Source organism: Bos indicus x Bos taurus, chromosome 12 (assembly GCF_003369695.1).
Source record: "Bos indicus x Bos taurus breed Angus x Brahman F1 hybrid chromosome 12, Bos_hybrid_MaternalHap_v2.0, whole genome shotgun sequence".
Lineage (NCBI taxonomy): Eukaryota > Metazoa > Chordata > Mammalia > Artiodactyla > Bovidae > Bos > Bos indicus x Bos taurus.
In genome coordinates this window covers 73,345,476-73,364,013 of record NC_040087.1, presented here as the reverse complement: position 1 = coordinate 73,364,013, position 18,538 = coordinate 73,345,476, and the positions used below count along the sequence as shown (strand labels likewise).

At 40.6% G+C, this 18,538-nt stretch overlaps 1 protein-coding gene across 1 annotated transcript in view; it reads right to left on the bottom strand.

The window, feature by feature from the left end:
- HS6ST3 (heparan sulfate 6-O-sulfotransferase 3) overlaps nt 1–18,538 on the bottom strand; it is a 720,806-nt gene that overhangs the window by 323,795 nt on the left and 378,473 nt on the right. The gene's annotated exons all lie outside the window — the stretch shown is intronic.

The window sequence follows — 18,538 nt, the reverse complement described above, 5'->3', positions numbered from 1 at the left end:
TATAGAAGGGGAGGAAAGCCCAAAAGAACAGCCTGAGACTGTGAAACATGGCAGGTTCAACAGTGATCCTAAATGGCCTCAGTCACACTGTTCACACATGAGGACAAACGAGAGGGAAACCAGGCTCACGACATCAGCCTGAGGCAGTTACAGACTTAGCAGCTTAGCATACAGAGCTAAGAAATTGGAACTTACCCTTAAAAACTGAAAATCCACTGAAATCTTTTAAGTGATTGAGGACTATGGTCGTCGACTGCTGTGTCTCTGACTTTATAAACAATAGGACAGTTGCCAAGTCTGAACCCAAGTCTGCAGAAGCAACCCCTATTTCCACTCAGGATTCTGCCCAGGAGGAGCAAACCCCACAGAGCCCCTAGCCCTTCAGCCCAGGTCCTGAAATGATCGGACCCACACCTGGCTGCATCACGTTCAGTCAGAATCAGCCAGACCTCAGCTCCTGCAGATCCCAGAGCAAGAAAAACATATGCCTGTGCTGTCAGCCCCAAGATTTGGGTCACTGTTCATCACACTGCATTCCCGTAGCAATAACTGACTCATAGAAGTACTGAATCCATTTCTTCCACTTTTTTTTTTAACCAAAATAAGAAGACGATGGTCTACTCAGACTCCAGAAGGAACTCATTTCAGATAAAAATAGCTCTTTTGATAAGGACAATATATCCCACTGTGGGACTAAGGGGAGTGGAGAGGAAGGTTGAAGCTCTGCTGGCTAAAATCACTTTCTTGTCAGCGAGAAATATTAGTGTTTTGAGAGTTTAGATTGCTTAAGGAAATGAGAGAAGATGGGAGAGAGATGCTCAGTCATTCACCAGATTTTTAAGAGCCTGCTGAAATGGTCATGTTGGCCTGCCTCCCCCTCTCCTGTGAGCAGACCACAGACCTTCTGGGGGTCTCTGTCATTCGTCCCTGATCCCCTGGCACAGACAATGGGCACTGAGGACGTGTAAACCCAGGGGAGCAAAAGGGAAGCTGATAAGCAGGGAAAGCTGGTCTGTAGAAAGGAAAAAAAAAAAAAAAATGGGGGCGAAACAGACAAGGAAGCAGGAGTTCATAGTTCTTTGGCTCCAGAGGGCAGAGTACATCTAAGATCAACTGTCTTGGTTCCCAGACATGCCTCTTCCTGTTTTCAGTCCCCACAAGGCCTGGCAGTACTTCCTGCTTTTTTGATCTGAGATGTAACACTGAATCACAGTAATAAATCCTCCATTTGCCTAGTCAAGTAGTGTTATCGCTCAGTCGTGTCTGACTCTTTGTGACCCCATGGACAGTCCGCCAGGCTCCTCTGTCCATGGGATTCTCCCAGGCCAAAATACTGGAGTGGGTTGCCATTGCTTTCTCCAGGGGATCTTCCCACCCCAGGGATCGAACCGAGGTCTCCCTCATCTCAGGAAAATTCTTTACTGTCTGAGCTACCAGGGCAGCACCTTCATTTGCTTAAGCTCAAGAAAAGAGGTGCTACTCAAAATTGAAAGAAATGTGAGGAAAATAGTCATATATGTGCTAGGCATGAGGAGTACAAGAGAGGCAGGACAGATAAATGAACAGATTTTGGCCAACAGTTCAAAGTTGTGATATAAACACAGATGCTCTGGAATAACCTCCGCAGACTTGGACGAGTCCAGAAGCTGGCTATCGGTCTAACAGTTTATCAGAGAGGGTATAATAAAACAAGGTCGAATGCCATCTAGATGACCAGGAAGAGTCTGAGGAATGGGCTCTTGGTTGAGCAAAAATCAGTTCAGTTCAGTTGCTCAGTCATGTCCAATTCTTTTCGACCCCATGAAATGCAGCGCGCGAGGCCTCCCTGTCCATCACCAACTCCCGGAGTTTACTCAAACTCATATCCATTGAGTCAGTGATGCCATCCAACCATCTCATCCTCTGTTGTCTCCTTCTCCTCCTGCCCTCAATCTTTCCCAGCATCAGGGTCTTTTCAAATGAGTCACTCTTTGTATCAGGTGGCCAAAGTATTGGAGTTTCAGCTTCAGCATCAGTCCTTCCAATGAATATTCAGGACGGATCTCCTTTAGAATGGACTGGTTGAATCTCCTTGCAGTCCCAGGGACTCTCAAGAGTCTTCATCAACATCACAGTTCAAAAGCATCAATTCTTCGGCACTCAGCTTTCTTTATAGTCCAACTCTGACATCCATACATGACTACTGGAAAAACCAGAGCTTTGATTAGACAGGCCTTTGTTGGCAAAGTAATGTCTCTGCCTTTTAACATGCTGAGTTTGTCACACGCTAGTAAAGTAATTCTCAAAATCCTCCAAGCAAGGCTTCAACAATTTGTGAACCGGAAATATCTATTTCTGTTTTACTGACTATGCCAAAGCCTTTGATTGTGTGGATCACAATAAACTGTGGAAAATTCTGAAAGAGATCAGAGCACCAGACCACCTGACCTGCTTCTTGAGAAACCTGTATGCAGGTCAGGAAGCAACAGTTAGAACTGGACATGGAACAACAGACTGGTTCCAAATAGGAAAAGCAGTACGTCAAGGCTGTATATTGTCACCCTGCTTATTTAACTTAAAGGCGGAGTACATCATGAGAAACGCTGGGCTGGATGAAGCACGAGCTGGAATTAAGATTGCCTGGAGAAATATCAATAACCTCAGATAACCGCAGATGACACCACGCTTATGGCAGAAAGTGAAGAAGAACTCAAGAGTCTCTTGATGAAAGTGAAAGAGGAGAGTGAAAAAGTTGGCTTCAAGTTCAACATTTAGAAAACTAAGATCATGGCATCTGGTCCCATCACTTCATGGCAAATAAATGGGGAAACAGTAGAAACAGTGGCTGACTTTATTTTAGGGGGGCTCCAAAATCACTGCAGATGGTGACTGAAGCCATGAAATTAAAAGACGCTTCCTCCTTGGAAGAAAAGTTATGAGCAAAAACGGTCCTTGGCTAATGTTGAGGGGAAATTTGCAGAGTGATCAGGACAGAATCCAGACTGCAGCGGGCTGAAGAGAAGATGAGAAAGTATAAACAAGGGGAGACAACTCTTCAAACACTTCTGAGAACCAGGACAGTGGAAGAGGCAGGGCTTCAGGTGGAGGGGACATGGGCTGGGTTGAAAAATTATTTTTTCCTGTTGTTGTCTAACAGGAAAGATGTGAGGAATAGGTGTTACAGGTCACGTCTCTAGAAGAGGAAATCTTTTGTGGGAAACAATGAAGATAACAAAGAAGATAAAGACAGCCCACTCTGAATATGCGAGTTTAGTCAAACTAAACTCTTCTTATTATAAACCAACTGCTTGGGAGGAGATTATTTTGGGTGGAAAAATGCATTGCCATACTCAAATGGAGTGTCTGAAAACTAATTACTGTTCGTAACTTATTCATCCCCAATACCTTACCAACATGATCCTTCTGTAATAGATTCATATTTCAAAGTGCAGAATGGAAAAAAATGTGCCAGCTAGCAATGACACAGAGACCATAGTCCTAGGTATAAACGCAGTGGGAAACGTGAATATGGGGAGATTTTTAACACGACTTCATTTACAGGGTTAATTTTCTTTTTATAACTCTCATTCCCCAAGGGTACTGAATGTGTGCCCAGCAAATCACTGAAAATGTGTTTTGCTGACTTTGAAGTATCTTCAAATGTATGTAGCATGTTTGATAAAGACTTCCCTTGTGAAATTAATTGTATTTTTAAATACAGAAAAATATTACTATAGAAAGAGGACCACCTGTTGTAAATTGAGCAGTACAGAGAGAAAGTGTTGCACCAACCATATTTCCTAGAACCTCAACTGATTTTGATGTTTTTTAAGTCATTGCCATACCCCTTGTACCGCCACCATCACCGCCATTACTTAGCAACACCACCACCATCATCACCATCACTAACACCAGCTCACCACCGCCGCCACCACTACAATCACCATCACCACCTCCTCTGTCACCATCGCTACCATCAACCGTCTCGACTACTGTTCCTACGACCGCCTCCATCACCCTTACCATCATCACCTCTACCAATAAATCATCACCATTAGCTGGTTTCCCACTATAATTTCTGAACCATGAGTTGCTCTTTGGATCAGTAATTTCTGATAGGGCTCATCCAGTTGCAAAACATTTCTGTGCCACTTTGTCTCCCGAAGCTCCTTTCATTCTCTGGCGGTGGTGGTTTAGTCGCTAAGTCGAGCCTGACTCTTGCAACCCCATGGACTGTAGCCTCCCAGGCTCCTCTGTCCATGGGATTCTCCAGGCGAGAATACAGGAGTGAGTTGCCGCTTCCTTCTCCTTTCCTTCTCTATTTGTATAATAAACGATAATCAATAGACAAATGTAGGCCAGCACCCAGGGCAGAAGTGCAGAATGAAGGCTCGGGGCAAGGGGTGGAGGAGCAAGTACCAAGTAACAAGGCTGCAACAATGACCTGGTTTTCAACACACACTGATGGATTTGTGATAGGAACTTATAAAAGTAGCATGTGCAGCCAGGGCTTTATTTTTAATGTCCCAGCATTGATCAAAAAAAAGAAAAAGTGGGGGGGAGGGGAATTCAACTAAGCCAATGATGGAGAAAACTAATTTCATGGTAAAATAATTCCAAAATGTATTTAAGGTGCACTGGCAAGACCATTTTCAAAGAAATCTGCATTACAAAACATGCACGGGAATTGAAGACTCCATTCAGATAACCTCCAGCTGCTAAGGAAACACTGTTTTCTTTTGCTCTTTCCCACTGTTTCCTGTAAACAATTTTATGAAGGGGAAAAGCTTCCTTACCACATCTGCCCTTGTCAAAAGAAAGGCACAGCATGGTGCAAATATGTTGTTTTGTTTCTTCCATTAGCAAATATTTCTTTTCTCTCCTAAAAGACATGAATAAACAAGAAGAAAACAGTGGTGCTGAAATTACTCACTAGTCTCCTTGAAGGAGATCAATATGGAAGAGTAATCGAAAATGGATGTTTTTAGGTCTTGTCAAAGAGAGGAGCTTGGTGAAGGCAGCTCTTCTTGTGAATTACTGTATTTTACATTCACTGCCCCAAGATCCAGGATAAATATTTTATGTCTTAAAAACATCTAAAATTCTAAATGATCACTTCATAGCCTCTATAAACAGAGCTCCATAATATATGCACAGTAGATTTGTCTTTTTGTTTAAATGGTGACACCTTGACTCAGCATGAGTGTGTTGGGTAGACTTAAACTTTCAGTGGGAAAAAATCACTCAAACACAGTTATGGATTAGCATGGATTTTACTTTCAGATGGATTAGCATGGATTTTACTTTCAGCGTCCCTATTTTCCTTGCAGAAAAAAGACATCTGATTAACCACATGATGGGGGTGGTGTGGGGTGGTGTAGTCTATTAAAATTCAAATGACCACGCAAAATATATTCAGCCAAATGACCACAAAACCAAATAAATTCTTCATCAGTTCAATTTCTATGTTCTTACTCACACTTTTTTCAATTTAAAGATGCAGTTTCTTGCTTTCTGTGCTTTCTCATAATTCATGAGGGAACCCATTCAAGATGCCTAGGGCGTCACATCGTACATTGTTTGCATGCTTGCTTCTAAGTCTGATTTGTCGTTTTCTTAAACTTAAGGCACGAAGTTTTCGTTTAGGATGGTGTGTAGCAATTTCTGACATTTTGAAGTATAAACAGTCTCTGAGAAAAGTCAACATTTAGATATACGTAAAGAAAACAGAAGTTTTAATCGTTGGGCAGACACAGACCTTGAAAGTCAATATAAAAAAGCACAGCACTGACCAACACTGACTACACCACGCCAGCAATGGGTCTTTAATGAAGTCAGTTTCAAATTCCCGGGTTTCATTTGGTGTCTTGACCCTGACGAGTACTACTCTCAGTCCATACCTAATCCTTGCACCAACCTTATTTTCAGCTTTATTCTGCGGTGAACTTGAACACCATATATGTAGTGGGTTCTAACAGTGGGTCTAAGTCAGGCTACCTAACCACGAAACGAAATAAGTGTTCCATCCGTTCAATTTCTATGTTCTTACCCTTTTCTCAGTACATCCAATTTCTTGCTTTCCATGCTTTCTTATAATTTATGAGAAATGCATATTCAAGATGCTGACTGTACCTTTCAGTGGTTTTAAATTCTGACTGTGCCCTTCAGTAGAACTATAACGTGGGGCACATGATGTGATGTCTCAGTCTCAATTCCCTCATCTGCAAAATGGTATCAAATAACAGCCATGTGATGCAGTTGTATGAATATTAGATGACTTAATATATAAAGGCTGCTTATATAGAAAATGATGAATTAATTCTTTGGTTGTTATTACCATCACTTATAATAATAATTATCATTACTTTAAATATTGTATATGTTTGAAGTGTCTAGCATGATGTTTTGATAAACATACACAGAATATAGTCATAATAACTTTGGCTATTGTGACGAATGCTGTAATAGTACTAAAAGCTCAGGCAAAAAAAGCAAAAATAAACAATCAGGACTACGTCAAACTAAAAAAACTTCTGCCCAGCAAAGGAAACAATCAATGAAGTAAAAACAAATGGATGAATTGGGAGAAAGTATTTGCAAACCTAATATCTGATAAAAAAAAAGGTTAATTCAAAATATGTATCCAAATATATAGGAACCCCTATAACTCAACAGCCAAAAAAAACACCTCAAATTTAAAAATTGGCAAAGGTCTTGATTAAACATTTTTCCAAAGAAGATATACAAATGGCCGGCCAACAGGTACATGCAAATAAAAACCACAATGAGATACCACCTCACACCTCTGAAAATGGCTATTATCAAAAAGAGTTCAGTTCAGTTCAGTTGCTCAGTCGTGTCCAACTCTTTGTGACCCCGTGAACTGCAGCATGCCAGGCCTCCCTGTCCATCACCAACTTCCAGAGTCCATCCAAACCCATGTCCATTGAGTCGGTGATGCCATCCAACCATCTCATCCTCTGTCGTTCCCTTCTCCTCCTGCCCTCAATCTTTCCCAGTATCAGGGTCTTTTCTGATGAGTCAGCTCTTAGCATCAGGTGGCCAAAGTATTGGAGTTTCAGCTTCAACATCAGTCCTTCCAATGAATACACAGGGCTGATCTCCTTTAGGATGGACTGGTTGGGTCTTCTTACAGTCCAAGGGACTCTCAAGAGTCTTCTCCAACACCACAGTTCAAAAGCATCAACTCTTCGGCACTCAGCTTTCTTTATAGTCCAAATCTCACAGGTGACAAACGCTGGCTCTACCAAAGTTATGAAGAAGAGGGAACCACTGGGCACTGTTGGTGGGAATGTAAACTTGGGTAGTTACTATGAGAAACAGTGTGGAGTTTCCTCAAAAAATTAAAATTAGAACCACCAAATGATCCAGGAACCCCACTTCTGGGTATATACCCAAAGGAAATGACGTCAATAACTCAAAGAGAGATCTTGTGCTCCCAAGTTCATTGCAGAATTATTCACATGAAGTACTATTATTAGCATGGTTGTCTGTCCCTTTTGATCATAAGGGAAAAGAGCAGGCCCTGTATATTTGTACAGCTTGAACAATGCCTTGTATAAGGTGGGTGCTCCATAACCTATCCAGTCTCTGGTTTTTGCAATGGCAGCCCACTCCAGTACTCTTGCCTGGGAAATCCCATGGATGGAGGAGCCTGGTGGCCTGCAGTCCATGGGGTCGCTAAGAGTCGGACAGGACTGATCGACTTCACTTTTCACTTTCATGCATTGGAGAAGGAGATGGCAACCCACTCCAGTGTTCTTGCCTGGAGAATCCCAGGGACAGGGGAGCTTGGTGGGCTGCCGTCTATGGGGTCGCACAGAGTTGGACACGACCAAAGCAACTTAGCAGCAGCAGCAGCAGCTACTGAGGTAAAGATAAAAATGACTAGAGGCACAATTATAAAAGAATAATCAGAATTCCAAAAATATCCCATTTTGCAGCATGATCTTGCTTCTCTTTTCCCATAAGACTAATTAAAAGGAAACGGGACTAAGGACAGATTTAAGCAGATGATGGTGCCAACTGCTATGATGGCTCTCCTGCATGTAATCCTGCCATCATTTTTCCTCACACCGTATTAGATGACCATGCTTGAGAAAGACCTCTCCGCTGAAATGCAAATAAGTACACAAGGAGAGTTGGAAGCACTTTCACGTTTTCAAACCCTGTACACAATGAGATCCATATATGCGATGCATTGAATTATAGCCAGCATGGAGGACTCAGAATTAGAAGGCAAGTTGGTAAGTACAACCACTAATGTGCGAAGGATTCCTTAGACAGACTACTTAATGCCCACCCATCCAAAATGAAAAGCAGTTCATGATGTCACGTTGAGGGAGAAAAAGCAAAAAACCAAAAAAAAAACGATTTCCCTCTCAGTTCAATAAGCATGTCTTCCACTTAACTTGCAAATGGGAGGAAGAAAGAAGAAACTAGAAACATACATGTAAAGGCAAAACAATTGAAGTCAAGGAAACTAGCTTCAAGTGACATTGCATATTTTTTCTAACCTTTTCCCCTTACAGGTCTTGCTAAGAAAAATAAAATTCTCAGGGGCACCAATCATTTTAATCTATGACCAAGGATTTTTCATGAGTGATGCATGTGTCTCCTCTCATCAAAGAAATTTTTTCCAATTTAAAAATGCTAACATGCATGTTTGCCAAGTTGTTTCAGTCATGTCCGACTCTTTGCAACCCTATGGACCTTAGCCCGCCAGGCTCCTCTGTCCACGGAGATTCTCCAGGCAGAAACTGGAGTGGGTTGCCATGCCCTCCTCCAGGGGATCTTCCCAACCCAGGGATAGAACCTGCATCTCTTATGTCTCCTACATTGGCAGGGAGGTTCTTTACCACTAGCGCCTCCTGGGAAGCCGTGTCATTTCTTTTCGACTATCATTTTCACTTGAAAAATATTAAGAAAAAGAAACAAATCAAAATTATCTGTAATTCAATGGCTCAAAGAGAGAGTTATCCTCATAGTTTGGTTTCATATTTCATTTTTACATTTTTATTATTGTAAAATTGACCATGGTATGATCACATGGAGAAAACATATGAAGATTTTTAAAAATTATAACAAAGTAAGCACCCGTATCCATCCAGTCCATCCTAAAGGAAATCAGTCCTGAATATTCATTGGAAGGACTGATGTTTGAAGCTGAAAGTCCAATACTTTGGCCACCTGATGCAAAGAACTGACTCATTGGAAAAGACCCTGATGCTGGGAAAGATTGAAGGCAGGAGGAGAAGGGGACGATAGAGGATGAGATGGTTGGATGGCATCACGGACTCAATGGACATGAGTTTGAGTCAACTTCGGGAGCTAGTGATGGACAGGGAGCCCTGGTGTGCTGCAGTCCATGGGGTCACAGTCAGACACGACTGAGTGACTGAAGTGAACTGAATTGAAAAGCACCCGTGTAAGCACCACCCAGATTCAAAAGTATAAAACTGTACCATCCTTTACAAGTTCCTTATTGCTCCAACCCCAGTCACCCCACCCTTCCTCATCACCCTCATCCTCTCTTCCTGAGCCTAACACTTCTTTTGACACCTGTGGGTTGCATCTCTAAATAATGTGTTAAAAGTTTCATTTGTTAAAGATAAATTGTACAACAGAGTGAATCATAGCCATTAACTTGTAGTAATATGTGATGGTAATCTGTAAAAATACTGAATCACTACACATACTCTGTATGCCAGAAACTAATATAATATTGTGAATCAATTATATTTAAATAAAAATAAAAAGCAAAGTAAAACTTTTGTTTCTTAACTTGACAGAAGTGAAATTATACACTGTGTATTATTAGAGGCTTGCTTCTTTTCATTCATCATTATGTCTGTGCAAAACTCATCCAAATTAAGGCACAAGCTACATTTCAGTTATTTTTATAGCTGTGTAGTAGTCCACAGAGTAAGACCTCAGGTAGATTTTGATTCTAATACTGATGGTCATTTGGGTTGTTTCTATGTTTTGATGCTAAGGTTATTTTTATGCATGTGTCCCAGTGAAAATTTGCAGCATTCACGAGAGTTTCCACTTAATAACAAGTACGCAGGGTTTAAAGGTTATATGCAGGTTCAGATTTCCTCAGTAATACCAAAATGTTTTCCCAAGTAGTTATACCAATTTCTACTCCCAAAGAAGTGGATGAGAGTCCCCATCTACAACCTAACACTTAGTCTCATCCAACTTCTTAGCTTTTACCAGTCTGGAGGGTACATGTCGTTTAAATACTCCAACTTATTGAGTTGTAGCCTCTTTTCCTATCAGCTTTGCCATTTTGAGTTTCTCTCTGAGTGTTTCTGTGAGTGTGCATAAGTGTGTGAAATGTCTTGCCAATATCATAATATGGTTATAATGGATACTACAGATGTGCTGTTTTCAAATTAAGAGAGATAGGAAGTACTTCTCTGGTCTTTTTTGGCTTTAAAGCTTAAAATAAATACAGAAATGATTAGAGAAACTATCATGGTCAATAGCACCACTATTGACATAATTGTTCAAACTAGTAGTGGAAATCACTCTACCTCTTTTTTCCATTACCCTATCTTCCTTCCAGAAGGTAGAGTCTCTACTATCTTCCAGTAGGTGATCAAATTCTATTGAGACTACATCTAAATTGCATAGTTAGTTCCAAGAAACCTATGGTTCCTCTCTTTCCATGATATAAATATATGCTGCTGCTGCTGCTAAGTCACTTCAGTCGTGTCCGACTCTGTTCGACCCCATAGACGGCAGCCCACCAGGCTCCCCCGTCCCTGGGATTCTCCAGGCAAGAACGCTGGAGTGGGTTGCCATTTCCTTCTCCAATGCATGAAAGTGAAAAGTGAAAGTGAAGTCACTCAGTCGTGCCCAACTCTTAATATATAAGCATACTTATTTTGGGGGCTTTCCAGGCGGCGCTAATGGTAAAGAACCCCCCGCCAATGCAGGAGACAGAAGAGACTTGGGTTCAATCCCTGGGTTGGGAAGATCCGCTGGAGGAGGGCATGGCAACCGACTCCAGTATTTTTGCCTGGTAAATCCCATGGACAGTGGAGCTTGGTGAGCTAAAGTCCATAGGGTCACAAAGAGTTGGACATGACTGAAGTGACCTAGCATGCAGACATACTTATTTATAAGCTCCACTCTTGTCTCCAGAATAGCTGTTATGATCTACAGTGTTAGAAACATTTTTGTACAATGTGTATAAGCATTTCTCTATGATGTATATTAAAGTGGTGTTTAGGAATATGGGAGTGTGTGAATGTTTTAATTACTAAGAAATTCCAAAAGTGAATGAGGGTTCTCCACTGCTATTCCAACCTCATAAAACTCTTTTCTTGGTAGCTTTAGTGAGTCGGTAGGGCTTCCCTGATAACTCAGTTTGTAAAGAATCCACCTGCAATGCAGGAGACCCCGGTTCAATTCCTGGGTCGGGAAAATCCCCTGGAATTGAACTAGGCTACCCACTCCAGTACTCTTGGGCTCCCCTTGTGGCTTAGCTGGTAAAGAATCTGCCTGCAATGCCGGTGACCTGGGTTCAATCCCTGGATTGGGAAGATCTCCTGGAGAAAGGAAAGGCTACCCACTCTAGTATTCTGGCCTGGAGTTAGAAACAACTCTTGTGAGTCTTTTGGACTGCAAAGAGATCAAACCAGTCAATCCTCAAGGAAATCAGTCCTGAATATTGATTGGAAGGACAGATGCTGAAGCTGAAGCTCCAGTGCTTTGGCTACCTGATTCAAAGAACTCATTGGAAAAGACCCTGATGCTGGGAAAGATTGAAGGCAGGAGGAGAAGGGGATGACAGAAGATGATGAGATTGTTGGATGGCATCACCAACTCGATGGAAGAATTGATGCTTTGAAACTGTGGTGTTGGAGAAGACTCTTGAGAGTCCCTTGGACTGCAAGTAGATACAACCAGTTCATCCTAAAGGAGATCAGTCCTGAGTGTTCATTGGAAGGACTGATGCTGAAGCTGAAACTCCAATACTTTGACCACCTGATGCGAAGAGTTGACTCATTGGAAAAGACCCTGATGCTGGGAGGGATTGGGGGCAGGAGGAAAAGGGGACGACAGAGGATGAGATGGCTGGATGGCATCAGTGACTTGATGGACATGAGTTTGAGTTGGTGATGGACAGGGAAGCCTAGCATGCTGCAGTCCATGGGATCACAAAGAGTCGGACATGATTGAGTGACTGAACTGAACTGAGAGAGTGGGTAATGGTATTTCATTGTGTGTTTAATTTTCATTTCTCTGAATAATGTTATTTAACACATTGTCATGTGTCTGTGAATCTTATAATTTTCCCTTTCTTTTTTAAATCTTGGGGATTTTTTTTATTTTGTATTGGATTGTCTTTTTCTCACCAAATTGAGGAGGTTCGATTTGTTATGCGGGTACTAGTTGTTTGCCAGTTGTATGTGTTGTCAGTTTGTGGACTGTATTTTCACTCTGTTTACCAGTGCCTTTTGATAAAGAATATCTTAATTTTAATATGATGAAATTAAATCCTCCCTTAATGATTTGCATTTTGGGGTCTTGCATGATTTGTGTCTTTGTTGAAAAAATCTCTTTCTATCCTGTGATCGTGAAAACATACTCCTATATTTTCTTCTAAATGTTTCATAATTTTCTCTTTCACTTGCAAAATTTTAGTCACTTTAACTTACTTTTTATAAGGATATAAGGATATAATGAGAGTTGGACTGCGAAGAAAGCTGAGCGCCGAATAATTGATGCTTTTGAACTGTGGTGTTGGAGAAGACTCTTGAGAGTCCCTTAGACTGCAAGGAGATCCAACCAGTCCATTCTAAAGGAGATCAGTCCTGAATATTCATTGGAAGGACTGATGCTAAAGCTGAAACTCTAATATTTTGGCCACCTAATGCAAAGAACTGACTCATTTGAAAAGACCCTGATGCTGGGAGGGATTGGGGGCAAGAGGAGAAGGGGATGACAGAGGATGAGATGGCTGGCTGGCATCACCAACTCAATGGATGTGAGTCTGGGTGAACTCCGGGAGTTGGTGATGGACAGGGAGGCCTGGCGTGCTGTGATTCACGGGGTCGCAAGAGTCAGACACAACTGAGCGACTGAACTGAACTGAACTGAATAGGCACCAAACTTCAATCTTACCATACAATTAACTAATCACTTGTCCATTACTGTTTATATTTACCCCCATTCTGTAATGCTATCTTTATAAAGTTTTCACATATACCTCTCTGCATTTTACTCCAGAGTTCTACACATTCAACTCTGTACATTGTCTAAATATGGACAATGAAATATAGACTTAAATACAGATTTAAAAGAATATGCCTCATCTATTCTTCTTCATGGGTGTCCTGGATATTCCTTGGACTTTGTTTATTCAAGTAATTTTTTAAAGCATATCTAGTTATACAAATACCTACCATGATGTTGAGCTTTTTACTGAATTGGCATTGAATTTATAAATCAACTAGGAAAAGAATAACATCTGATCAAGACTCTGACATATGGCTCCCCATTTTTTGAGATTTTCTTTAATTTCTTTGCAATAAAATTTATAATCTTCTACATTTTTTCCTGCATTACATTTGCCTAACTGTACACATTGTTTAAATAGGAATATAGTATTATAAAACTTCTATCAGATTTATTCATTATTTCTTACTACTTTCAGATGTTGTTACACTAACTTCTCAGGGTTAGCCTATAGAAACGAAACTCACTTTTAGACATTGATTTTATATCCAGCTACCTGCTAAACTCTTATTAATTCTAGTAACATATTTACATATCTTTTCGTGGTTCCTACATAGATAAGTTTTGAACAATGACAATTTTGCTTCTTCTTGCCAATTCTTAGTTTTTGTTTTTTGTCTTATTACTTCAGCACAAACCTCCAGTACAATATTGAACAGAAGTAGTGACAGCTCTTGGCCTTAAAAAGCTTTCAGTATGTCACCATTAAGTGAATGTTTGCTGTAATCTTTGGTATAGATTCCTTTCATCAGACTTTCATACTTTTTTGAAGTCATAAATAGATGCTGAATTTTATAAAATTCTTTTTCTCCTGAATCCATTGGAAGTTTAAAAAGATTACTGTGTTTTGTGTGATAGATTACTGCTAAGTCACTTCAGTCATGTCCGACTCTGTGCGACCCCATAGACGGCAGCCCACCAGGCTCCCCGGTCCCTGGGATTCTCCAGGTAAGAACACTGGAGTGGGTTGCCATTTCCTTCTCCAATGCATGAAAGTGAAAAGTGAAAGTGAAGCCGCTCAGTTGTGTCCGACTCCTAGCAACCCCATGGACTACAAGGCTCCTCCATCCATGGGATTTTCCAGAGGTTAATCAATTTGTTAACATTAAATAAACTTTGTATTCCTGGGATAACACTATATACTACCTTTTTTGATGTTATCTGGATTCTGTCTGCTACAACTTTATACATTTGCACCTAATTTCATGAGGAGAATAGCTAAAATTTTTCTTCTAACCTACTTGCCTTTTTGCCAGGTGTCTGTGTCAAGGATCTGCTTGCCCCATATAAGAGGTTTCAGACTGCCCTCTTTCTTCCTTCTTCTCAGAAAGAGTTCATGTAACATTGATATTACCTGTACCCTGACTATCTGAAAACACTTGGCCCTGATGAGAAATTTCAAGGTCTCATGGACTTGGCAGAAACCCCTGAAGTGGAAGCTAGCTTTGGAGCTCACCCAACTTCCAGAATTCCAGATCTCACTTGAGTTTGGGTCTCTTAAGATTTGTTCAGATTGTATTAGCTCAGCAATGCATTTGTAAAAGATTTTTAAATTATTTTTCACTAGCTTGTGATTATTTTAATCAAGTGATCTTTGATAACATCAGAAATGGAAACACCAATGATCTTCTAATAGGATTTGACCTGTCCTCACTTCTCAGACCAGATATACTCAGGCCCACCTACTATACGCCATGTCTACTCTTACATATAGTAGAGGTTCAGGTAATATTTATTAAATGAGCAAATGAATATTTTAACTGCATTCTACGTATTTTGTTATTGCCCTTTTCTCAGCACATTATAATTTTTACTTACATGTTTATCACCCAAGCAGAACTGTCAGTTTTTGAAGAATATGAAGCTGTTTATATCTGTTTATATGTCTTCTTATCCCCAGTGTCTAGCACATAAATTTACTGAATAAACGAGTGAATAAGTATACAGACAAATCAATCACTGTAGTTAATTTGAATATATGTAGGTTAAATTTTACCCAGATGCTTTTTAATATGCTAACAAATAGGTAATTAATGCAATGCAGGGAAACCAAGATATAAATCATCGATTTCTGCAGCAAAGTAAATGTACTGTCATTTAATTGGGTGTATCTCCCATTTCATGGAGTGGCTCATGTAAATTTCAGATAATTAAAAGCCTACAGTGAGCTGTTCAATAGCACTCAGGATGCTTTTTGTTTTTTGCCCCCAGGCAGCTTGCTTTTGGCAGAAGATGTCCAGTCTAGATGCATTATATGAACATAAGTTATACTTCTTGACAAGATGCTCTGAACCTCATCACTGAAAGAGAAGGGATACAAGAAGATGGTGCAACGCAGGCATGCTGCCAGACCTATTTCCTTAACTGAAAACTACCTGCAAATAAAATTTAGAGTCATATGAGCTGTCTAATTCTTAAAGCCTCTGTTATGTGAAGTAATGGCCTCCTACAGTTTACCCCCAAGTATAGATACATGAAAAATCAATACCAATGCACAGACAGTTCTCTGAAGAAGAGCCAATGTTCCTGCAATAACTAACAGTATTCAGTCTCAAAGAGTGTAGAGACCAGGTCAATGGCTGATCGACTCTGCTGCATTCAAAGCTGGAAGACAGCAGCCCGTTTCCTAACCTGAAGTTCAGAGAATATAAAATAACTAAATATACCTTTACAAAACATTATGGAGTCTTACAGAAAAGCCTATGAGCACTGAGAAGGAAAGTGCTCTAGGATGACGCTTAGTTACCAAATTCAAAGAAACTTGTTTCCTGTATATAAAACAATCAACAACTTAAATAACGAGTGGAAGAATTCCAAACAAATCAATTCACTTTCATAGTTAAACTCCTTTAACTTGTTTAAGTTCCTGGTAAATGTCTGATCATTGAAAGCCAGACTTCTCTGTTCATTGTTGGGTTTGCTTTCCACTCCCACAGACTAATAATGGCACAGTGACCTGGTTAAAAACCCACAGAAGAATGGTTCAATCCTGGGGAAAACAGCATCCTTTCACAGAAATTATTTCTTTGGCTGTGGTGTCATATACAAAACCTTGAACTCCAAGTGAAAGAATCTACTGAAACTCTTGCCTTTCATAATTGCAATATAGTGAATTTAGCTACTCAAAAGTAGTTAAAATAAGCCAATTTGCTCATTAATCATCATTATAGTTACAAAGAGAATCAAGCAAATAACCTTTCAAAATGTTTCTAGGGCCAAACTTCAAATCACTCCAGCAATTTTCAAACATTGAACTGTAGAGGGTTCTTTACAAATATATGCACAGACTACTACCAGTTAGTTAAAGCAGATCTTAATGATGACATTATCAATGTAGCATTTTTAAGTTACAAAAGCAAATGTGAACACCGATCAATCCCTTTACAGCTGGCAGGGCATCCTTCTCCAGAAAGAATGTATTGTCATTCGTGTGCCTAAAGCCAGGGAAAGAACAGGCTATGTGGTCCTATCAAGAACTGTTGAAAACAGGAAGACAATTAAAATCACCCGTTTAGCCCAGTTAATAAGCAAGAAGGAACACAGTGCAACACTACAACCATGGACACATCAGAATTCATCTTTATTCCAAAACTACATGCCTAGTCCTGATATCAGAGAAGGCAATGGCACCCCACTCCAGTACTCTTGCCTGGAAAATCCCATGGATGGAGGAACCTGGAAGGCTGCACTCCATGGGGTCGCTGAGGGTCGGACACGACTGAGCGACTTCACTTTCACTTTTCACTTTCATGCTTTGGAGAAGGAAATGGCAACCCACTCCAGTGTTCTTGCCTGGAGAATCCCAGGGACCGGGGAGCCTGGTGGGCTGCCGTCTATGGGGTCACACAGAGTCGGACACGACTGAAGTGACTTAGCTTAGCTTAGTCCTGATATCAGGGATATAAACTGACCTACTTAGAACTGTAAGGGTTGCACTATTTAGAACTGTAGACTTTGCTTGTGGCTCAGATGGTGAAGAATCTGTCTGCAATACAGGAGACCTGGGTTCGATCCCTGGAGAAGGAAATGGCAACCCACTCCAGTACTCTTGCCTGAAGAATTCCATGGACAGAGGAACCTGGCGGGCTACAATCCATGGGGTTGCAAAGAGTCAGACATAACTGAGTGAGTTTCACTTACTTTCAGATATAACCAGGGTTTATCCTTTATATGCTACCCTGAAACCAGTATGACTTCCACAGTTTGTTCAACATCTCCAATGCAATGACCAAGACTGTCTTCATTATCAGCAACTGGATGATGATCTTGACATCCTTTTTTTTTTAAATCATCCATGTCTGTCAGGCTCAGAACAAGATAACATGTATATGTCTTTCTTCCTTTGCCTGATGACTACTAGAGAAATCCATTTGGGTTTTTTTCTTCAATATTTATGATAAAATTCATAAAAACTGAATGGGTATGAATTATAATCTCGAAGAGCACTGACTGCAAGGATTCCAGTGTCCCTCCTGTCAAGACATTGGAGTAGACACACTGTGTCTACTGCAGTCTCCACTTCCCTGATGATTTTAATAATGTCACAGCTCCTTCAGGATACGTAGAGGAGGAAATAGAAATATGATCTGGGAATTTTAACTCTCAAGCTACAGTTCAAAAATCATCTTTTTTTTTTTTTTTTGTCTTGAGAACCTGGCAAATGTAACAGATTGGGGAGAACAGTCTCTTAGAATCTATTTCAAATGTTAAAAAAGGAAGTCAAATCAGAACCAGAGCACCCTGAGTCTGAAACACAGCTGTTTGCCAAGGCTTTGTCCCTTTTGATTACTCTCTACTCCTTTGAGTGAGCCTATCTCAGCACTTAGAGAAATGGTTCCATTAGAAGAACTGAGCAGACAACATCTAGGAAAACTTCTTTGGGTGTTTTCTTAAAAGATGAAAGTATCATAAATCAGAGCCAATCCATAAACCTTATATAATTTTGTTACTACAATTTTATGAATAAACGTGTAAAATAGAAAAATATAATTTGGCAATCCTAATGTGCTATGTTGGAGAAGGCAATGGCAACCCACTCCAGTACTCTTGCCTGGAAAATCCCATGGGCAGAGGAGCCTGGTAGGCTGCAGTTCATGGGGTCGCTAAGAGTAGAAAACCACTGACTGACTTCACCTTCACTTTTCACTTTCATGCATTGGCAAAGGAAATGGCAACCCACTCCAGTGTTCTTGCCTGGAGAATCCCAGGGACGGGGGAGCCTGGTAGGCTGCCGTCTATGGGGTCGCACAGAGTCAGACACGACTGAAGCGACTTAGCAGCAGCA